The sequence below is a fragment of the Mesoplodon bidens genome, assembly GCF_964165515.1.
Source record: "Mesoplodon bidens genome assembly, chromosome: 3".
NCBI classification, from domain to species: domain Eukaryota; kingdom Metazoa; phylum Chordata; class Mammalia; order Artiodactyla; family Ziphiidae; genus Mesoplodon; species Mesoplodon bidens.
In genome coordinates this window covers 20,793,570-20,808,527 of record NC_138178.1, presented here as the reverse complement: position 1 = coordinate 20,808,527, position 14,958 = coordinate 20,793,570, and the positions used below count along the sequence as shown (strand labels likewise).

The 14,958-nt window shown below is 43.7% G+C and overlaps 1 protein-coding gene across 2 annotated transcripts in view; it reads left to right on the top strand.

Moving 5' to 3' along the window:
- CELF2 (CUGBP Elav-like family member 2) overlaps positions 1-14,958 on the top strand; it is a 524,871-nt gene that overhangs the window by 312,989 nt on the left and 196,924 nt on the right. The gene's annotated exons all lie outside the window — the stretch shown is intronic.

The following is a 14,958-nucleotide window of genomic DNA, read 5'->3' as shown; positions in this document are numbered from 1 at the left end:
AGCCAGGAGATTGGAAGAGGCTGTGCTTTCACCCTTCCTGCATCTGGAGCCTCTTGATTCATCCTCCAGCCTCCCCACCCCGTCCAACGCCTCCATCCACTCTGGTGGGTGGGCTCTTGATTTCCTGGATGACTATCTGGGAAAGGAAAAAGGCCATAGCCAGACCTGCAGCAGCACTAGAGAGGGCGCCGAGGCTCTTACAGATCCTTCACTGGCGCTCCTGTCTGAAGCCTGCAGTCCTCGAAGTGCAAAATTACGGCAGGTGCAGTTCAAACGGTGCACAGATTGGCCGACCAGTGCCTCTCGAATCAACAGCTTTTAAGCATGTCCATCTGCAGAGGCACCAAGAGCTTGCAGGTAGCTGTGCCGCCTGTAAATGAGCTCAGAGTCTATACAGTTTCTGTGACTTCGCTGCCAAGGCGTGTTGCTGTCGGGGACAGAAATCGCCGACGTGACCCAGATCTGGTACGAGAAGTTGTGAAGTCGACACAGTTGGACTTTTCAACTCAATGCTATTTTTGCAAATTCAGAAATAATAAAATTCCCACCAATTTCCAGGCATAGAAAACCAATTTCTCCCTTGATGGGTCCAATTACATGGTTGAAATAAAATTTTAAGACCTATCTTAGCGTTTTCTGAGGCTGGCCCCTCTCTGCGGGCTTGTGAATATATACACATGTCAGATGTTTGCATATTTGTAGGTCTGGGCTGTTCGTGTGAAAGGAATCAGGCAAATTCTGGTAGAAGGCAAGCCATGAAGCAGCATTTTGTCCCTTGGGGCCCCCATCATTCCTTCCTCCGCCTCTGCCTCCCCCTCCTATTCCTTCTTCCCTTCCTCCCTCAACAAATATTTGAGGCCCTACTAAGTGCCAGACTCCATATTTTACCAGGGATGTAAGAATCAAAGAAAACAAAGATGGCTTGTGCTGTCAAGGAGCTGATGGTCAAATTGAGGCAGACATTAGTCAAATAACCACAAAAATCCGCATAGATTACAAATTCCAGTGAGCACGATGAAGAAAACGTGCCCAGCGCTGAGAGGTTCATCTTCCTTTGCTGCCTTTGACTTTTCACTTGGGGGAAAAATGCTTGTGCTGTTTGTTTCTGAAGGAAGGGCTTTTCTAACACCATCTTTTGGGAGGTCTTATGCTGAGTACGTAGAATCCAGCAGGCAAAGAGAAATGCTCTCATGACAGGGATGCATGCCTTTCATGGCAATTATTAGGCCTTTTACTGAGGAAATTGGCTTCTCAAGGAAGGGCTCGTGCAGACTGATTGGGGTGGGGGGGTGGGCGGTGTTTTGTCCAAATTTGCCACATCACCATATGGCCGAGCATGATGGCAGAATGTGGGCCCAGTTTAAAAGGTCTGGTGCATTTCACATCCAGGCGAGATAGTCCAGGCAATTACAGCATCTCTGGGAACTGCCTTTGGTTTCCACCCTGCCTTCCATCATCTTTTTTAAGAAAGCCACTGAATGGAATGTTCTTTTTTTTTTTTTTTAAAAAGCATAGCATTGTTCAGCATTTGGTGCAGGGTCTTTGGAAGATGGATCTCTGCAGCAAGGCCTGGGCTTGTAGACCTGGCTCCTTTCTGAATGTGACAGCCTGTCATCCCAGTACTGGGCATAACAGTCTTGTTTTGCAGCTTTACTCACTCAACTATCTTTTTTTTTTCTTGCAATAACAATGGCAACCATTAGAATAATATAAACCACTTACTAATCAGTTTAGTAACCAAGGACAGCTGCTTTACACAATACAGAGCCAAATTAAGAAGGCTTTTATGATGTTCAGAAATTGCCTCTTAGACAAAGTCAAAAAACCAAGCGGGGGCTTCCCTGGTGGTGCAGTGGTTGAGAGTCCGCCTGCCGATGCAGGGGACACGGGTTCGTGCCCCGGTCTGGGAAGATCCCACATGCCACAAAAACAAAAACAAAAAAACCAAGCGGTAGAATCAGTTGACTCTTTGTGCCAGTTTGCACCCAGCTGTCCCCTCCAAACAGTGACTGCCGGATGCCACCGAGTTGTGGTGTTGCCAGATGTCTTCAGAAAGTCGTACTGTTCCAGAACCTTCCTAACTTGACAACTTGTGGGAGAAATCAGAGCCCTCTTTTTCCCTCCTCTTAGATTTGCTCCTTTGAAACCATGAGGAATGGTTTCAAGTGGTTGACATCAAGCAGTTGTGGGGAATAAATTGTCTCATGCCGATGTGTTAAAGCTTTATTTGTATGTATCAAGTAGGGAGGATGGCCAAGCTCAGTAGGTCGCAAAATGTAATTTTCTGTCCCCAGGAAACTTACAGTCTTGGACACAAATACAAGAAGATATTTTAGAGTCAGAAATGGCTGGCATGGCAGTAAATAACTGATCTCTGGGTGCTGGGAGCAGTGCCCCTCAGCCAGTAGAAGGTGGGCATCGGGGCATCTGTACTAAGACCTAGTAGCACTAGGTGCTCCTGTAAGGTCTGGGGCTGAAAGGTACAACTTTGAATGTCAGTATCCCCTGAGTGGCCAAGAAAAAGAAGAAAAACGAGGGCAGATCAACTTGACGTCTGGAGTTTCCCATTTTCCCCTGCTCCCCGAGTCTCCGGTTCCGGATGGTGGAGTGAAAGGCACAGATGTGAAGGGTGGAGGCATCTTCCACAACCAGGAAGATCCTCGGTCCCCACAGTGTCCTTGTCCATAAGGATATTCTACAAGGCCGCCTTCAGGTACATGAAATGAGCAGTTTCAAGGCCACGCACCTCCATACACGTTGCCAAAGCTTTGTAGACCGTGCTTTCCATCTTCAAGCATTTTCGATCAGCCCTTCACGGTTATCATTCCAGACACTGTTTCTGTCCCCCTCGTGCAGCAACTGTAAAATCCATACTCCATCAGTTGTAAACATGGAGTTGAGAGTAAACAGAGCTGTGACTCCAAGGCAGACCTGGCAGGTTGGGGAGCCCAGCCCAGCCCAGAGGCTGGCTTTTGACTGGTGGTGAAGGATAAGAGTTTGGCAGTGACACTCGGTGATGTCGCTGGTGCTGAAAACCGTATTGGGGCAATTCCTTAATGTTGTGGGGGATCCTTGCTCTTCGTGGAGAAGAACCCGCTAGTTCCATCGTGTGAGACGGCGGCCCGCCTTCTCCAGTGAGAAGGCTGTGGACAGTGATAGATCTCAATCTGAGTGTACTTCTGCCAGACCTTAGTCTTAGTCTCTGGTGAAGCACTTCTAACGAAGCTGAAAGACATGGAAAAAATTTGGAAGCTAATATATACAGAAACCTGAAGATGTGTCTTCTCTCCCTTCCCGCCCTCCTTCCCTCCCCCTCTCTCTCTCCAAATGCTGAAAAATTAAAGATTTCTGTGTATACACACACCTCGTGTGGTCATGCTTGTTATTCTTGATGACTTTCCTGTGAAATGTGATTGGTTCCAACTGTTTTCATGCCTGTTTAAGAAAACGATGGTATCACTTAGCTTCTTTATTCCTAATAAAGGTGGAAATGGGTTGGGATAAAAGTTGCTCCGCTGAAAAGAAATTGCAGTGCAAATACGCATATAATTCACTTCAGGTGTTTCATATCTAGAACAGAAACTGATTCAGCATTTTAAAATGTGACATTAAAAGGCAGTGTTTAAAATTTTCCAAAATTTAGTGATCATTTATGTCGGGCGGATAGGAAATGTGATAAAGTATTATCACTCCTTTATTCATTCATTTATTCACCACAGCTTTGTGGATGCCTGCTCTGGGCCAGACACTGTGGTAGGTTCTGGGTATATCAAGGTTCCTATGATACTCTTGGTCCCTGCTCTCAAGGAGCTTACAGCCTGTCACCGTATATGAGGTTTCAAAAGATATTCAACAGCTTGAAAATCCCTTTGATACATCTTCATAAATTCCTCTTCTAGTTACTTTTTTTAGCTTTGGACAACATCATATTCCCCTCGGATTCACATACGTGCATTTTAAAGAAAAGCATGCGGTGGTTTCTTATAGACTAGGATGGAGGGGGAAAATGCTGACCGGAACTTTGCATTCTTGGGAAAACAGGTAGATGCCAGAGAAGCATGGGGTGGAATTTCCCCAAGTGTTGCATGAGATTGTTTTACAAGTTACTTCCATCTAAATGGCTTCCTTTCTAATAGGAACCACTTAGCTGGATCATTAAGGATGATGGTTTCAGGTTCCACAGACTCGCTCTTGAAATTGACCTGATCGGTGGTGGAAATGACCAAGAATGCACACAAACGTGGGGTGAGGACCTCAGGGCCCCAGCCGAGCGCAGACCATGAAACAGCAGATTCTGCGCAAACCGACCACTGAGCAGAGAGGCTTGGGGAGGGGAAGGACAGTCCTGTCTCTTGTTGGCTGTAAAGTTAATTTGCTCAGACATACATCTGGACTTCTGTAAGCCAGGTATTGGGATGATTTAATGACCTTTGTTATTTATAATGTGGCCGTAGGGGGAAGCCCCTGAGTAGGAGACATGGATACAGAGAGGCAGGTTTAGGATGGATAATTTGGTGAAGAAAATGAGAGTTTCACATGAGGAACCGAATGGCTGAGAGGATAACTCAGCCTTCACAACTCAATTTTGAAGACTCCTCCGGTGAGAGATTGAGTTCTTCCGTTCACTCCCTTTTTTTAAAAAAATATTTATTTATTTTTGGCTGCACTGGGTCTTCGTTGCTGCTCACAGGCTTTCTCTAGTTGTGGGAATAGGGGGCTACTCTTCACTGTGGTGTGCGGGCTTCTCATTGCGGTGGCTTCTCTTGTTGCGGAGCACGGGCTCTAGGCACGCGGGCTTCAGTAGTTGTGACACATGGACTCAGTAGTTGTGGCTCGCGGGATCTAGAGTGCAGACTCAGTAGTTGTGGCGCACGGGCTTATTGGCTCCACGGCATGTGGGATCTTCCCGGACCAGGGCTCGAACCCGTGTCCCCTGCATTGGCAGGCGGATTCTTAACCTCTGCGCCACCAGGGAAGCCCACTCTCCCTTTTTTTAATAAACCGATAATCTATTATTGAATAATGTGCCACTTTAGTTTCGAGTTGCTCTAAAATGGCACAGTGGTCCAGAGTGGATGCTGTTCAGATAGCGACGGCAGCGTATTGTCACCCTGCCTGTCACCTCTCGGTTTTGCTGCACCACCTCCTCACTTCGTCACTATAGCCTTAAATCCCTGCCGCCCCCGTTCAAGTGTCGACTTGTTTCCTAAAACTCATCTGTACGGTTTGTTTCTGATGTCTTCCTTGGCAACTTAATTTACATGTCTGCTCTTTTTCAAACAGGGTCGTACTCGGCGCCACCTCTAATTTCCCGTTTTTAAAATCGCAGCCTTTGCTGGGTTCGTGCAACTTCTACCAATGCAGACCGTTCATCTCATTCCTCCGTCAACACCCACTTATAATTTTCAGTATATTTCCTCAAATTTTCTTTCCATCTCTCAGAATAAGATCTTTCTGTCCATTGGACAGAAAATGGGAACTCCTAGGGCTCTGGTGGCTTGCGCCAGTTTACACCACCTCTGAGTAAACAGAATGTCCTGTCGAGAAAACAGTGGATGGAAGGTCCACTCAGTGATGGAGACCCATATCTCAGAAGAAAGGAATACCTGCACCTAAATTTCCAGTTCTCCATTCGTTCTTTATATCCATCATCCTTCACAGCTTTTTCTCTCATAACCAGGGTATCTTTCCAGAGCCCCGTGCCTCCCCGCATCTGTGAAGCACCTGCTTTTTCTCTCTCACGTGACTACTCTTATGTTTCAAGATTTCAGCAGTTGCCCAATAGTATATTTAGAAAAATATTGTCAGCCCTTGCAGAGTGGGTTATAATATTAAGCAAACCAGGAGTCCAAGAGCAGTTTGGCATATCTCTAGAAATTTCCAGATAACTTGATACATACAAGTAGATATGCAAACATGTGTATATGTATTTGTAGTTATATACAGGGATCATCTTTCCAACTGTTTTCTGGAAAAAAAAAAAAAGGAAATGCTGGGGATGTGTATTAAAAAATTCTCTTTCCCTTGGTTAATTTTGGCTCCAGCTAATTAATATTCTTTGTACAGAGTTGTGTGAAAATCAATGATGATACACAAAATGGAACGTGTTAGTAAGAGAATGGAAGAAAATGGTCCTATCTCAGCACGCAGTGTGTCTTTGAGGTTTGACGAATTTCGTGATGTGCCCATTGTTGGCAGTTAGCATGTTGCATTTCCCACGGCCTTCTAATCATCTGAGCATTTGCCTCCGCCATTTATTTCATACCCCAGGGAACGTTCTCTTCAGTATCAGTGCTCATTCATACTTCCAGCCATCTTTCCACAAACACATACTTTATGCCAGCGTTGCTGCACCTCAGAGTTTTCCTAATGCTTAAACCATTAGGGGAACAAAACTGTCTCGTGAGGTAAATCGCTCCTCCCTCCTCACTCACCTGGAAGGTGTGTTTCCTTACGCTGCTGCCCCTCGGCACTTTATTCTTCTCAGGCACTGATCTCTACTTTGTATTAAAAGTTGAGAGATCTGAAGTGTATTCAATATATACCTATATATCTTCATATATATATATATATATGAAGATATGTAACATGTATTTGTATGAATGGCCTTGAGTTCTGAAGTGTAAATAATTTTCATATTTCTAACTAGATTACATATTTTGAGAGTGCAGTGTATTTTTTATTCTTTATTCCCCACAGCATTACTAGAATAATCTTATACGTTTATATATATATGCACTGCCTATGTGTATTTGTATATGTGTATTTGTGTATGTGTATGTACTTGCATATGGGCATTTGTATTTGTAAATGCTGAACAAATAGTTGCTGGGTGAATGAGTATTACTGCAAGCTAGTCTGTTTTTAATCCACTAAATGTCAGAGTTCCTTTTTTTCTGCTCTACCCTTTCACTACTGGTTTACACAAACTAGAACTTGAAACTCAGAGCAAGGTGATCCATCCAATGTTAGAAATGTGACAGACCCATAAAACTGCATGTTAGCACATTTGCTTATTAACAGAGAGATAGTCAACAAACACCCAAGATGAACTCGGCCGTCGTTACCTGTCTGTTGTGGTATTAAACCAAAAAGTAATGTACAATAAATGAAAATAACTTGCAATCAAATTGCAGTTCCACTGAAAACAATAAAACAGCTTGAAAGTTTGGATATTTGACTTCTTTGAAAACTTGGCAGGACAGTAATTGAGTAACCGAGTTGGGTATAATGTTGACATGATACCTTAGAAGCCCAAGGAAAAGAAGACAATTTTGAAGATCATGATGCCCTTTAAGCATGTTCTGAAGGAAGCCAGCTCTCATTTGTTGAGCTCCATGGAGGATACGCTGTACCAAGAAACATGGGATCCCCTGGGGCTTATTATGGACATTGTATACTTGGTCATTGAAGAAAGAGTATCATGACATTTTTGTGGAACTCTGCCCAATTTTAAGTTCTCAGATTCATCATCCCAGCTGAAAAGAGGTTCCTCTTAGCTGCCAGGGGTTATCTTGCACCTAACAGACCTGTTCTGAAAGCTGACTTTGATGCCCAGTCTTCATAACTGGTTTGTAAAGTCCAAAAATATCAAATAACAACCAGCACAAATTTTGTGGATCAAGAATCGTTCGCCATTCTTGAGGCTCAGGCCCCCTCCCCTGCATCATCTTTGTCCTGGGTTAATATGGACTCATGACATAGGATGAGATACTCTCAGCTTTGTTGAGGTTGCATAAAATGTTACAGATGGGCTACACTTGGCAGCTAGTTGTAGCTCAGTTGTCAGTTGGCCTTGGTGATATTTTCTGGGAAAAAGAAGTCTCCAGGCTGAAAGCAAGAAGGTGATTTAAAGGATTGGTCCAACAATCTAGTTTTGTAGCTGGTTAGTCATAAAAGCTGGCATTCTCAAAGCACTGGCTTTCTGTTAATTCATAGATAAAACTTAGAACAGGTTTTGAGTAATATTTTGGATGGATATTGAGTTTTATGTTTTGTATTCGTGGACAAAACTCTAATTTTTTTTAAAAAAGTAGAAGGCATGTGGTTTTTCAGACTTTTTTTTTTTTTAACAGAAGGTACAGTTTATGTTCCTGTGCAGATCTGTGTCCAATTTAGTTATCCTCAGGTTATCCTGTTTTATCCAAGTCCCTTGCCTCTCTCCTTCCTGCTTTGTTTTTAATAATTCACTGCCAGTTAAATATGTCCATCATTGTGTAGTCAAGAACAAGGAAGAAAAAGGAAAGACGGGGCTTCCCTGGTGGCGCAGTGGTTGAGGGTCTGCCTGCCGATGCAGGGGACACGGGTTCGTGCCCCGGTCCAGGAAGATCCCACATGCCGCGGAGTGGCTGGGCCCGTGAGCCATGGCTGCTGAGCCTGCGCGTCCGGAGCCTGTGCTCCGCAACGGGAGAGGCCACAACAGTGAAAGGCCTGCGTACCACACACACACACAAAAAAGTAAAGATGATCTCCGTTACTTCTTGCAAAGGAGGTAGTTGTTTCTGAAGATCTAATATTTAAAATAAGCTCCTAGGTAGATTTTAATTATGGTTATCTTCTCTATTTGTACCAGTTTTTATAAGCAGGTTAAGCTTTTAAGAGGGCAAAGGAGTTATGCAAGAGGGTAGACTATCAAGGGAAGGAAATCCGGACATACTTTCCTCACAGTGAGGCTGAATTGGCTCAAGAGCACGGCCAAGGAAGGAAAACAAACCAACTTCATAATGCAGCAAATGTGGGCCATCCAGGTGGCATCTTAGAAACCCACCTGATCCTGAAGACTCACGGGAGTGTGTATTAAACAGTGACGGGGCCCAATGAAATTGTCTTTGTGTTATAAATTTTCAATTGCAGGAAGTTACAGCTCATTCAAGATCTAATATCCATAATCCAGGCTGACAGCAGCAAAGTCACTCCACCGGCAAAAGACTGAAATAGGAAGTTGTGCTAACTGCCTGCCTCGGAGGAAACGTGACGCGGTCTCAGCTAGACCCATATCCATGGGGTGTCGTAGAACACAGGAGAACAGGGCCACCAAGGACACCTTTAGGTCTTTGTGAATCATGCATCCAAAATATTGGTCATCTGTACAGTGACATGTGCTTTGTTCAGGCACCAGCAGACTTTCTGAGCCTCACAACAAGACAGACGAGGATTCTGAATAATTTCAGAGGTGGTACTGGTGATTCCTTGTATCAAACGCTCAGTATAATGAAGGTGGTGGCAGAAATGTTGGGCTAAATTGAGTGATGAAAATACAGTTAGTTAATTAAGAAATGCTGTTATGTTGGAAAGTATAAAACTGGAAGGATCCTAAAGAAGACAGCTGGGCTACATGTGTGCTCTCTTCTAGAATTCCAGTGAGGTCTTCATCGTCAAGTAGGAAAGAAGGAAATGTAGAAGCCTAAGGAAGAAGGCGAACACATCTCCTTTCCCCTAAAGAGATCCTTGAGTGCACAAGGAACCGTGGAAGAAGAGGGCAGCCAGATAAAATAACAGGCTTTTGGAGCCTTGAACTGACAGAGGTCAATAATTTAGATTTTTTTTTTTTTAACTATCAGAATCTAGAAAGCTACAGCCACTAAGTGCCCTTCATTCAAATATTGATCCCCTCATTCAAATACCCACGATTCAAATGTTGACCTTTCTCATCATTGAAATACTGATTCTTTGATCCAACAGCTTCTACTTTGGGACTAAGAAGGACAATACAAATACAAGGTTCTTCGCGTTTCACAATTTAGAGGCCTGTCCAATGATGCTGTAATCAAAGGTGACAAATATTGATCACTGTGAAAGGGAGGTCTTGTTCATATATGTACAAGATATAGAATATGTAATAAATGTCTGAACAAAAGAGCAAACATCATATTCCTTAAAAAACAAAAGGGAAATAAGTGTGTCAGGCTCCCCTAAGAGACATTTATATCACTACCATCCAGTATCATTAACCCTGCTTTGTAGAGGAAATCTGAATCTCAAAAGGGCCAGGCAACTTCTGTGCTGATTATTTCCCACCCTGTAGCACCTGCCTCACCTGGAGCACCTGCCCCACTTGTAACATCTGCCCCTCACTTCGCTTTTGTCTTCACACACCCAGTGTCTTTTCCCCAAGGGTCCAGTAAAAGACACAGCCTCCTTACAGAAGAGGAGTAATTCCTTAGGGCTGAACCTGCCAAGGACTTTGAAATCTTTAAAGAATGCCCCCTCCCCAGGTTAGCAAGTGTTGAACAGAGGCTGAAAAATTCAATATTTGCACAACAAATCTTGTATTTTCACAGTTGCCTGTCACAATTAGTTTCTCTGTGTATTTTCTGGTTACAGTTGTATGTGATTGGATATTTATTTTCTGAAGCGCATAGAATTACTAGCATAGCGATACTTGCGTGTGTTTGGCTAAGGATGTCAGTTACCCGTCTAAAGAGAGATGAATACCACTGTCCTCCCCTCTCCCCTGCCTGAATGAAGGGCATGTTGCAGTCAAGCCCAGCCTTGAAACCAAATGAAAAGGTGCTGCCCTGCAGGAGAGCTTTTGCCTCTGCCCTTTCCCAGTGAGCGTACAGGTACTGTTCAGAGAGCTGTGTGTAGATCCCACAGATCGGCTTATTCATAGTAAAAAGGTGTGGTGGGTTTGCTCTTGGACGCTCTGGAAGCACCAGTGCCGAAGGAGCAGGTAGTCAAGTGTTGCCTCAAAAAACGTGTCCCCCCAGGGCTTCTCTGGTGGCGCAGTGGTTGAGAGTCCGCCTGCCGATGCAGGGGACACGGGTTCGTGCCCCAGTCTGGGAAGATCCCACATGCCGCGGAGCGGCTGGGCCCGTGAGCCATGGCCGCTGAGCCTGCGCGTCCGGAGCCTGTGCTCCACAGTGGGAGAGGCCACAACAGTGAGAGGCCCGCGTACCGCAAAAAAAAAAAAAAAAAAAAAAAAAGTGTCCCCTTGGGAATTGGAGATCACCACAGGGAAGGCTTTCAGTAGAACTGGTTCTTACCTGACCAAAGGTGTGAGGCATTGGTTTGATTGGGCATCAGTGTGGGTCTCCCATGTTCCCTTTCAGCATCTCTCATTCTCAGAGTCACCCACGGGTGAGCTGGTCCTCCATGCTAGGGGCTGTATGCCTGCTTTGTTTAGACTTTCTAGATACCTGCTGAGGACTCACCAAGTGAACACTTGTTTCTAAGTTTCTGTGCTTCTGTTGGCAGTGGGATCTGAAAGGCAGAGCAGGAGGAGAGAATCAGGAACGCATGGCTCACGTGTCCTTCCTCAGTGCCTCCACCCATGCAGAGAGAGTCCCCCTGGTGGGAGGAGGTGGGGAGATCTGGCCGTTTCCTTTTAAGTAATTGAAGTAACTTTGGCCAGTGACCCCAGAAGATATAACCCAAACCACAGTGCCCAGCGTCAGTGCTGTTGGAAATCTTACATTCTCACGTGATCCTCAAATGCCAATTCTTGCAGCTTCACAGAATTCTAATAGGTTAGGCGTTTATATAGACTGATGCTTTGAGGGGTGGGTGACACCATGGGAAGACTGGAATCCCTGGTCCTGACTCCCATGCACTTTCCTACGCCAACCAGTTGTAGTATAATGTGCTGTGATATTATTTTAAACATTCTCTTAGCTTGAAATACTGCCTAAATTTTTTCCCCACAGTGCCCTTGCTGTCTCTGTGCTTGTTTCAAAATAATTTATATACAGCTTCCATATTAACCTGTACACCTTTTTTTTTAAGCAATTTCTCCCTTCCCTGACATGTCTTTTTTGGGTACATGACATGAAGTAGTTTGGGTCAGGAGCTGGGACCAAGTGCATGGCTTGTACATTATGTTTCTTTTGGTTTGTCCAAAAAAAAAAAAAAAAAAGGACTTATGTTTTAAAAAGGCATTTCTTCCAATTTGACTCCACAATAGCTCACAACTTAGCAAACAGATTTTCTAAAATGAGAATTAATTTTATCAATGCCCAAGAAACATGCTCCAAGAAAAACCCTGGCCTTTCCAAGAAATGTTATAAACATCCATAGTCATTTTTTCCTCCATCTCAAGGGAAAATAGAACCTTAGGTCACAGAGCAAGGGGTGCTCTAAGCTGCTGTGTACTTCTAAATGTTCTCGTTTATCTTTCCTTTATAAAATTCATCATTATACTGCTCCCCTGAATTTTGGTAAAATAGCATGGGTTCCCCTGACCAAAGACCTTGTGCAGAAGTCCTGGCAGAAGCTGGATAATGTTGGTGCTTGTCTAAATTTGGTCTCAGGTTTCTAAGTACCAGCATCCCTTGGGGCAGGGGTATGTAGATTCCAGGATCTCCAAATCTATAGAATCAGACTCTCTGGGCATGGAGCCTGGTATTCTGCACTTTTACCAAGCTCTCGGGTGATTCTTGGCCCTTTGAGAACAACTAGATCCATTCAGCAAATATTCATTATGGTCTGTAACGTACCAGGCACCTCCTTATTAGATCCTGAGAATAGAAAGACTCACAAAAACGGATGCGGAGCCTGAACGTGTTGCTTTATACTTGTTTAGAAATGTGACGCAGCCTTGGATGGTGAGGTTCAGAAAGATGCCTGAAAACCTGGAGCTGACATGTTCAGTCCATCAGCCAATTAGCCAGTATTTATCCAGTGCGTAGGGGAAAGGCACTGTGCTAAGCACTTCAGGTGATGGAGAGTGTAACATGGTTTCCAGGCTTCCAGGAGCTTCCAGTCTGGTTGGGAGAACAGCATCTGAAAAGTTAAATAATAGGAGAGGAGTTGATTAATTCACTACTACAAGGAAACCATCATCTAATGCATGATTAATCTCTAAGTGAGTGATACTGACAATAACTATTAATGTCTTAAGTGTCACTCTTTCTTTCCTCTAAGTTTCCTTCCATCTGGATTTCTCTCCATCGTGAGTCCATCCTACATCTAAAATTCCTTTTAGAAAAATTTAATGTATAATTAGATAGTCACTAAAAAACATTTCATACTTCACTGTAGAATGTTTGGGATTTTTGAAACAGACTACCTCTGCTCAGATCATCCTGCTGATTTAAGATTATCCAGCTGTAAAGCAAAGGTTAATTACCTAATTATGTAGAGTTATACTCAGATAAAATAGACACTTTTTGATTCTCAAAATGCTACCTAGTTTGAATATGTGTATATATGTGTATATACATAGGCATGGCCTATTTGTATGAGTGTGTATATATTTACCTATGTATATATTACACATAAACACATATGAAAAATCCAAGGAGATGGAAGACAGGCTTGGAAAACGTGTGATTCCAGAATACATTAACTCAACTGAAAGTTATGATATAGGAATATTTTGATCATTTGAGATATTAGAGATTGCTACGGGTTGGCTTTGCAGAGGAAACTGGAATATCCTCTCTTGAGAATTTTGAAAAGGCCCGTAGATTAGAGTGAGTTAGAAATGTTCTGTGTACTACTCTCCAGTTAGGTCTCCTGGGATGGCCTTGCTGTGATTTGAGTACCCCAAATTTAAGGCACATTTTGGGGAGTTGGATGCTTATAAACCCCAGAGGGCAGAGGCTGTATCAGTGCAGTGGTTTAATACTTTTAGAGTCAAGATGGTTCTTAACAGGCTCTCTCCCTTTTCTGTGTGGCCATGGGACTTAATTCTTAGACTCAGTTTTCTCATCTATACTTATCTAAGAGGGATATAGAAAATATTAAATAAGTTAATAGATGTTAAGCCCTTACCCAAAGGTCTGGCATAAAATTAAGCTCTCAAGAAATAGGAGCTCTGATTATTCTCATTGTCGTTTATTGTTTGATAGAAGGATCCACTGTATATTTATTTATTTGCCTTTCTCTAAAAAAGTCAGACAAATTAGGTTCTACAAAATAACACACTGGCCTTTTTCAACAACCAGTTCTACGTGTATTTCAGCAGGTGGGAAAACTTTTTAAAATAAAATTATCCATATTCTTTCAGTTATCCAGAATCTTGGAATTGTGGAGGCAAGCTTCAAATGTGTTTCCTTGTGATCTATACCCAAAGGAGGGTATGACTTTACAAATGCGTTATTTAGTAACACATAGTGCATATACCCACCAGTATACCATCCTCAATTTAGGATGATAAAAATAATTGGAACGGGGCTTCCCTGGTGGCGCAGTGGTTGAGAGTCCGCCTGCCAATGCAGGGGACACGGGTTCGTGCCCCGGTCCGGGAGGATCCCACATGCCGTGGAGCGGCTGGTCCCATGGGCCATGGCCACTGAGCCTGTGCGTCCGGAGCCTGTGCTCCGCAACGAGAGAGGCCACAGCAGTGAGAGGCCTACGTACCTCAAAAAAATAATAATAATAATAATAATTGGAGCAAAGTTAGCAGAATGTGAAGCTGTCCTGAAGCAGGATGTAACAATTCCCATAAAAGAGGCCTGGCAATATTGACAGTAATGATGTTGGGATTTTCACTTCCCAGCAGCTGGGGTTTCTTGGAGCTGTTTACATGTTCAATATTAGAACATTGCTAGAAGATAAACTGAGACACAGGATGGAATCACCTTTGTCCTGAGGCTCAGGCCTAGGACCCAGAGGGGACCTGGCCATTCTGGATGACATTTCCCAGGTGGACCACCTGGAGCTGTCAACGAGCCAGGCCCAACTTTGAGCTGAAGCACAGGGAACTTGTGAGAAGTCAGGCGGTTAAAAGCCACGTGACTCTCACATTGCTTGTCCTGTGTTTCTTCCTGGAGAGACTTTATTCACTCCACAGACACATGTTCCAAGAGCATAGAATGTTCAGGATTGTGCCAGGTGCATGGTGGTTACCGGAACGAGCCTGACCCTCAGAGAATTTATAATCTAACAGAAAGCAGTAGCCTGAAGACATGCTCCCAGATTTCTATTTTAAAAAGGTGTGGGCAGGTGTCATCAGCTGCCTTTGAATGTGTATCAAAACCTTGTCGTTTTTCTTTGGGGCACCAAGATACTAAAATG